This window comes from Takifugu rubripes, chromosome 13, assembly GCF_901000725.2.
Source record: "Takifugu rubripes chromosome 13, fTakRub1.2, whole genome shotgun sequence".
NCBI lineage: Eukaryota > Metazoa > Chordata > Actinopteri > Tetraodontiformes > Tetraodontidae > Takifugu > Takifugu rubripes.
This window is the reverse complement of record NC_042297.1, coordinates 15,021,159-15,029,855: the sequence shown is the minus strand read 5'-3', so window position 1 is coordinate 15,029,855 and position 8,697 is coordinate 15,021,159.

Sequence of the window (8,697 nt, the reverse complement as noted above, 5' to 3'; positions counted from 1 at the left end):
CGCACATAGGACAGCCAGGAACTCGTCTGGTGCCACTTTATCATTTCCATAAATCATTTCAAAGCTATTTAAGCACTTAAAGGGACATTTTGACATTTCACCAGCTGCTATTTCATGGAGATAAGACAAACAACGAGTGTTTTTTTGTGTTGCTTACATGGGTCTGATGGTCTGAGACACCTGAACTGAGTCCCAAATGTGCCTCCGCAGAACACATCTGGTGCCTGGATACAAATACCCCCAGGTAGGGGCTCAGGTGAGAGGATTAAGGGGGGTAATTGGCAGAGTATGTTGGTGTTTTCTTCATTCACGCGTGCACGCGCACACCCATTCAACTACTGGTCTTCGCCAATTAGCTGCGGTGGAGGTCAGCGGAGGTGAGCGAGTGCTGAGGAGAGATAAGTTTTCCATTAATGGGCGAGTCTCTGGCTGGACTGAGCCCCTTTCAAACTCACACGGGCGCTCGTGTGCATTTTAACACCATTAGCGTTGGCGGTAACTTTGTTTAAAATTTAGCTTGTTCACCGACAAACAAAAACATCATTTCTCCAGAACGCTGAAATGTCCTTCTGGGTTGGACAGTTCAAAGATGAACTTTACTGCACACGCGGAGGCTGTGAACGTTGGAACTGAAGGTTTCTACTGATTCATGTGAGATCTTGGATCATTCATCTCAGAAAAAGAAGCTACGTTCTAGCAGCGATGGTGGCCTCCATTTCTCATCCTAAGAGTTCCACTTTTTGACACAGTAAATTTGTGGGTTTGATTCCCAGACAGAGACTTTAACTCCGTGCCGCTTCCATTATTACACGTTTCACGGATGTCAGCTCTGCCCACACAGAACAGAAATAACACGACACCGTTATCACAAAAAAACCTACACACCACTTCCAAAAAACTACGAGAGCCACAAATTTCACACGTTTTTAGCTAAATGATCTTCCACAAATGATTCATAGCTGTCGGGGCGGAGACGTAACCGCTGGCTGAAAAACAAAAGCCTGCAGGCCCACGCAAACATCGACGATATCATTTCTCGCTCTCTCTCGTCGCAGCCTTCCTGATTTCCCACGCCTTCACAAACACCCCGTCTCCTCCACAAACATATTTCACACTTCATCACACTCATTTCCCACCGTTCCCGCTCCCCACCACCCCCGAACCCCCCCCTCAGGTCCGCCTCAGTGCAAATTCGTATTGGCTGATCAGAGCGGGCGTGAATCAATAGGTGCTTTATGCTGACTTGTGGTGTGGCGAGAAATCAATGGCGAGGGAAAATTAAGACGTAGTCTTTGAATAAATTGGGGAAGCTGGTGCAGAGCACAAACAAAGCTGGCAGCATGAGTATAAACCAGGTCGGATTACGATGCAATGGTTGTTTGTCAGGATGACTTCATTTTTCTGCACACTCAGTGATGCTAAAGCCCGTGTAATGCTGCTGAGCTGCTGTTGTTCCTGTCACGGGAGGGATGGGGGACTGAAAGACCAGGTTTTGCTGTACTGTAATTAGCAGTTAACACAAAAATGAAAATATAAGTTTCTTATTCAGTGTAAATATACAGTGGGGCCTCTACTTACGAACGTCTCTACATGCGAATTAGGTTACGAAGCATCTCAACGGGAAAATATTTCCTCGTTACGAAAGAAATTTCAGGATACGAAGGTCAAAAATACGCTACCGCTGCTACTCGTAGCTCGCAGAGTTTAGCAAACACAAACAGGCTTGTAGCTGCTCTGCCATTGGCTATCGCCTAGCATCTTCCTGTCATCCCATTGGCTAGGAGGGACGTCAATATGTATGTCAATATGTGTATCCCAGTGTCGCGTTCGTTTCACTTTAATTTATTGTAGGTGTTCGTATGTTTGTCCATTAGATGGCGGTGTTACCACAAGTGTTAACGTTCGTTGCTAGTAATGACGGCTAATGTAAGATTAGCCAGTAATAAAGTTCATTTTGTTCCTGAAAAAGCCTTGCACTGAATTCCTACATTTATTGTGCGATAATCTAACTGTAACATGTATTTGTTACATGTTTTGATGCATTTTTATGAGTTATAAAAAAAATTATGTCCGAATTTTTGGGGGTTTGGAACGGATTAGGGCATTTACGTGGAAAACGTGTCTCTACTTACACAATTTTCAGGTTACGAAGCAACTTCTGAAACTAATTAAATTCGTAAGTAGAGGTCCCACTGTATTATATATAATGTATAACTGTCCATGCAAATGCCTCAGGGAGCATCGGTGAAGGCGAGTGGGATAACGGCGAGTGTGTTTGCCAGACATGACAGGAAGTGGAGTGTAATGATTCTCTGCAGTGTCTCGGCTAATTAAAAGATAACTGTAACTGACTGCGAGGCGTGATTAAGGTTTCCCCAAGACTCTCTGCCATAATCAATAATTCACTTCAACCCTGGCCGTTTATTCAAATCACTTAGGTTTGGGGAAACAGCATCAAACTGGGGGAGCAGAGAGAGCGAATGGTGAACGGCAAAGCAGGGAGAGGAGGAGAAAATGATGAGACAGAAGATGAGGAAAAAGTCAGAGAGAGAACCTGACAGCGTGCTGAGTGAAACAAAGAGTTGGAGAGGTAAGCTGTGTTATTTCTCTGAGGAGCAGAGCGGGGGAGCTCGTACTCGGGCCTCTGGCACCACATCACTGCATCCGGCCTAATTGCAGTCCGACGGGAGAGGAAAAAGGCCTCGCGTGGACCCAAAGGATTCCTGCAAAAAAAAAAAAAAAACACACCCTCACCAGAAACCACAAACTGACGCGTTGCATAACCAGGTTCAACTTTTAGAGTTTCCAGCATTTCCATCAGGCTTTTCTTCCCCGTGTTTTGGAACCCGGCGCCGGCAAAACTCACAACAAACGGCTGAGGGGGAGCTGAAGCAGGAGCTGACGCAACTTCGTGAGAAGTTTTGGATGGAGGCTCGGAGTAAAGCAGATAGTAACCACAAAGGGAGGTCTTTGAGCTTGTGATCCTTCCAACGAGCGAGTGCAGCATGTATAAAACCTCTCCTCCCACTCTTATAACTGGACATATCCTGTATAGCCTGATGACTGTAATTATCAGCCACACTGACGCCGTCTAAAATAGATCTTCACACTGACTCCCAATCATATGAGTCTATATTTTTCCACGACAAAGGAACCAAAAACAGCGACAAAACCCATAATTGGGAAATCCTTCCTGTGTCTTGGCACCATCGTGCCAGAAGGACCGGAAGAAGAAAATAGTGGGGTTGTTTCTGGATCCACCATTTATGGCCTGGAGGGTGAGAGTGGGAGGCGATATCGGGGGGGGGATGACAAATATCAGTTGTTCAATATTCATTACTGTCTTCACCTCACATGTAGGCATCTGTGACCCGTGGGATGGTTCCCATCACACTCCTCCAAATGTGTTCACGGGTGGCAGAATGCATTAGGAAAACGCTGTGAACTGGGAGGGTAGTTTTGGGTGAGGGGGTGGCGTCAGGGCAGAGAGAAAAGCACATGTGAGGGGAAGGAAATATCTGTGACGACATGAACCAATCCAGCGTCATCGATCACATCCACGGTGATGTGCAGGACTCTCTCCAGGAAGGAGACACAACCGTCCAGCGTCTCTGGAACAGCCCAAAGTCCAGATGTGGCCAGAAAACTAGGAGGGTTGACCTCAAGCAGAAGAAGCATCTGAGACCTTTTTGCCCAGACTGAAGCTCCTGAGGTGAGACAAAACAACACCCAAGTTCAGACGGACCATCACCAGCAGGCCTCAGCTATGGTCAGAGGAGGAGGGGGGGGGGGGGACAAGCACAAACCCCAATCTGATAAACTTCTTTGGAAAGAAGGTGCAATTCCCACCATGCGGCAGCAGCACAGGACACACACTTGTTGTGTCTGTGGCCTTTCTGAACTGAAAGGACCTTTTGACCCCTTGGATGTCTGCGTGTGCGGCAGACGCTCAGCCTCCAGTTGAGCCAACAAACAGCCAAACGCAATAACTGGCTGTTATTGGACATAATCAATATTTTTGTGCCATCTGTACATGTAGCAGAAACACAGACATAGCGAGAGTGTGAGCATGTGCGCACGCCTGCGCGCGTGTGCTCGTTGACCCATTAGAAATGTCTTTTTCTGCAAATTATGAAGAGGGAAGTTAATTTAGTTAGAAACTAATTAGTATGAATAAAAGATAGCCTGGAGTCCCTCAGGCTGCCACACTGTCAGGACTGACTTCGGAATATTGGCATATTCTCCTCTCCTCTGCAACGTCCTCTTAGTTCAAATTCAGTCTGACTGCACTCGCGCTCAGCTGTCACATGTAAAATAAAAAAATAAAAACAATTTGACTGCTCCGAAATTGAGAAACTGCTCATTTGAAGGGAGAAAGGAAGTCAATATTCCTCTTGAGAATAACGTGATCTGAATTTTCTGGAAGAAAAGTTTAGAGTTTTGCTGAACTGTATAATCACAGGAAATGAATACACCCTCCCATGAAGTGTCACATGAAAAGATGGCGTTCTTTTGAAGCGATGAATACAGTTTTTAAAGGGTTTTATGGTTTTCAGTCAATAATGTGCCATGAAACTGACACACATCTTTTTAATGTCGATGCATAGGATTTGGTGGCATCTAGTGGCGAAAAATGCTACGCTGCAGCACAAAATACATGTGAACATTATTGTATCATCGACATATTGATACATGTTGAATGCAGACATTCTATTTAGGTTTGTTTGTCAATGCGCAGTTACCGTAGAAACAAGGGGGAGCAACACTGTGTCCTGAGACCTAGATCATCGTCACGCTTGAGTGCAACAGCATTAGTGAAAGTATTAGGATCTGGTTATTACACGTGAAAAAAAATCCCATGCATGACTGAAAAGAGTCCTTGGCAGCTTTGACCTTAACTGATTTTGACCTCAGTTGAGTTTATTTTGCAAGCCGGGAAATTAAAATTGGAAAAGCAACAATGAAGCTTCCCTTCTTTGTCTGGAACCAGCGGAACAAACCAGAGGTGTCAGCACAGCCCAGTGTGAGTTTCAAAGTGTTGGAGGAGTTATTGTAAGCAATTATCTCTTTATTGTTCATGTTGCAAGTCAGCAGGAATCCGCTGCTCCCCCCCTCCCCCCACCCCCAGTCTCCCCGTTCTCGTTCTTATCATGTTGGTGTGTCGGTAGGGTGTGGGACCAAATCAAATTGGTTTCTGCCCCGTGTGTAAAAACGTGTTAATGAAAACGATGCTCACATTTAATCTAAATTTAAGAATATTTTCGATGACGACTAATATTCCACATTATAGCTACAGCGTATCTAATGCTAAAGCTAATAAGTGTAGTAGTGGTATTAGGAACAACATCTCCTCAGGTTAGGACCACCTCCCAGTTGTTTCTGTATTTTTCCCAGCCGTTCAGCAGCAGGAGGGCGTCCTCCTCCGAGCTTGGTCCTACTCAAGGTTTCTTCCTATTCAAAGCGGTATTTTCCTGCCATTGCTGCCTGACTTATATTTCAACAAGAGAACAGAGGAAATTGAAGAGTTGACCAGAACAGGTCCTCCTCTAGGTGGTGATCTTTTTAGAGGGTTAATACGCTACTACTGCCCCATCACAATAACATGGAGTCACGCAGCATTTTGAGGAACAGGAAGATGGATCATCGAACAGGTTTGTTCATGTCGTGTGTAATATTTTTGCGTTACTTATTATATGTTATTCCTGGTGGTCATGGTGAATTTAATGGTTTTGTTCCAAGTTTTGGATTATAGTGTACATGCCATCAATTTCCAGCCGCATTTTCTGGGTGTCTCAGTTGGATAAGGAGGAGTCTAATATTAGTGTTTAAATGCACTTCAGTTGTCCACTTTTAATCGGATTAAGGCCATAATTCAGTATTTCAGTCTCAAGTGTTTTGTAAATGTATTGTGTGATCATAACAGGTGCTATTTAAGCTACAAAACGTGCAAACCTCCCACAAACAGCTCATTTCCCCCACATATTGTGACTTAGTGTATATATATGCAGAGAGAGAGAGAGATACAGTTATGTAACCTGTAACAATACAGGTTACATAACATAGCAGGTTTCTTTCCTCGAAGGAGCACAGGTCAAAAGTCCCACTGGAATCTGGAACATTAACAAAACTGAATCAGTTCTTCCTTAGCCCATTATTAACATTTCATAGGAATCTGTTCATGACAGTCATCTTGGTCGTCCAAACGAGCAAATAAACAAACAAATGCGTGCTGTCTATGCAATAATAGGGCTGAATTCAATTAGAATTCAATCAGAATTTCCCTTTCAGATAATGTTTTAAACGTTGAAAAAATATAAATGGTTTTTCTTTGGGTCAACTCCTTCATTTAAGCTGCAGGGTATAGAAAATGATTACAGATAGAATTCAATTATGGAAATATAGAAATTAGAAGCTGGAATGATTATATAAAATTAAAGGATGACAATTATGTTATTATTCTTAAAAGGCACGCATGAATGCTAAAGAATAATGGTTGTTTTTCTGTGTGTTCCTTATCATCAGGAAGCGTGTCGGTCCAGCTCAGCATCTTAAACGAACAGTGAAGGCACCGCATGCCAACATTAATGGAGTAAGACATTAAAAAGTCAGGCATATAAATGCTGATTTCAGATCATGTTACCAGACTTGTTGTAAGTTTTATGGTTCTAATTACAGGCCCATAGCTGGGGAGGCTAATGTTCCCCTGTCTAAGAACCAACAGCAGATGTCTAGTGTTCCAGCCACCGTACCTCATATTTTATCCAGTGATTTGCTAGATAGATGTGATTTATCTGAACGCTGAGGGAGAGAACGCTGCTCCCCTTGACATCTACACCCGACAATGTTTTTACAAAAAAAAGAAGTCTTCCCCTCTCACGTGCAACGCCGTCTGTTCTCAATTCCCACCTCTGACATTTGGTTTCGACTGTTCCCCGTTTTTTGGAACTCGGAGGAGATAATTCACGCTCCCCTTTCCTTCCTCCATCCCAGCGGGGACATTGTGAGGTGACGGCATCTATCACCCCCCCCCAACCATCACACATCATCTGCTGACTGGTGTCTCAGAACAGGGACTTCTTATTAAAAGTCCCATTTAACACCAATAAGTGTGGATTGTGACCCCTCACTAATGTTCTTTTTGCCTTAAACACATGCAGGATTGTGCAACTCTCTTTCTGAGGCTTTTAAATGAACAATTCATTTGCTATTCATTTGCAATGAGGCCCCAAACCTGAACCCAAGAAACCGTTAATTCGTTTTTTGTAAATTTGTCCTTATCGGACCATTGAATGCAGGCAGGACATGCGCACATACACACACACACACACACACACACACACATTATTGCCATGATTCCTTTGTCCGTGCCACATTGCTGTCAACTGTCATTGCCCGACCTCCACCTCTGTTTAGCTCTACGGTGCTACATTAGCATGATCAATACAATCTTGCTCTGACCGCGATTGTATTGATCATGAAAGTGTGAATGTGAGAATGTCAAAAACAGGCAGCAACAGATCGGTTTTTCCCAACTTTGAGAGGCGTCTAGAAGTGTCGAGAATTGGAAGCCCTCCAACATGGAGGAGACGACTGTGAGTTTGTTTATCCGAACATTTGTGTGTGTTTGTGTATGTGTGTGTGACAGAGATTATAAGCATTGCGGTCAGAGGAACTACAATGTCTTTGGATGTAAACAATCATGCACAAAAACAGCTAAAACAGAAGGCTAAACGAACACCAGCAGCTTGCAGAGCCTCCGAGGTCGCAGCGAAGCGTGAAACATTGGTGTTCATGTGAGTCCTGTTCGGCCTTGAGAGGCTTCTGTGTTCCGTACATCAGGTCTGCTATCACACATGCTCTCTGCAGCTAAGGTGTCATGTAGCAGTAGCTGCGTGCATATCCTCATGCTCATTTCCTTGCCGGTGTGTGGGAAGGACCTGCCGTATCACTGGAAAGCCACCGCAGCGTTAATCTTGTAGACAGTGAGACGTACCCAGAGGGAACAGCCGCACTTTAAAAAACCAAACGTCTCTGTCAGCGAAACAACAAACAGACTCTGCGTTTTATGATTAAAGGGGGACAAAACAGACTGAAATGAAAGTGGGATGAATTTGTGCAGAGACACAAACAGATGAGCCGAGGAGGAGGTGAGCTCGGCGGCGGCGTTCCCAGGTGTGGAAAATGTGAAAATTGAATGAAGATTAAAACAGGAATTTGACATTTTACTCTCTCATTTTCCACTTAAACATCCGATGATGGGGAAGAAAAACCTTTTAAAATGCTTTGCTTTGAACTAAAGCCTGAAAAGGCAGCAGTATTTTATATATATATTAAACTGCTGCTGCAGACCGGCCAAGGTGGCTTTTAAAACTCATCTTTTCTCTCCGGTGTCTGAAGGGATGTGAGTTAGAGCTGCTCTCTGAAGGGCTTTCTTTACTAAAATGAATAATTGTGATCCGTCGGCCTCTATCTGCGGCTGCGATCGTACGCTTGCCTTTGAGTTTTCTGAGCTGTCAGCTGCCACCGAGCACAGACAGACACAAACGGCCTCCACGCCCGGTCCTATATTAAGGTGCTGTTCTAATTCAGCGGAGAATGACATTAATTTATTGGAGGCTGACATTCGGAGCAGCAAGCTAAATATAACTGTGATTGTGCGTCTAATAACCCCTCATGGTTGAAGCAGAATGAAGGCGG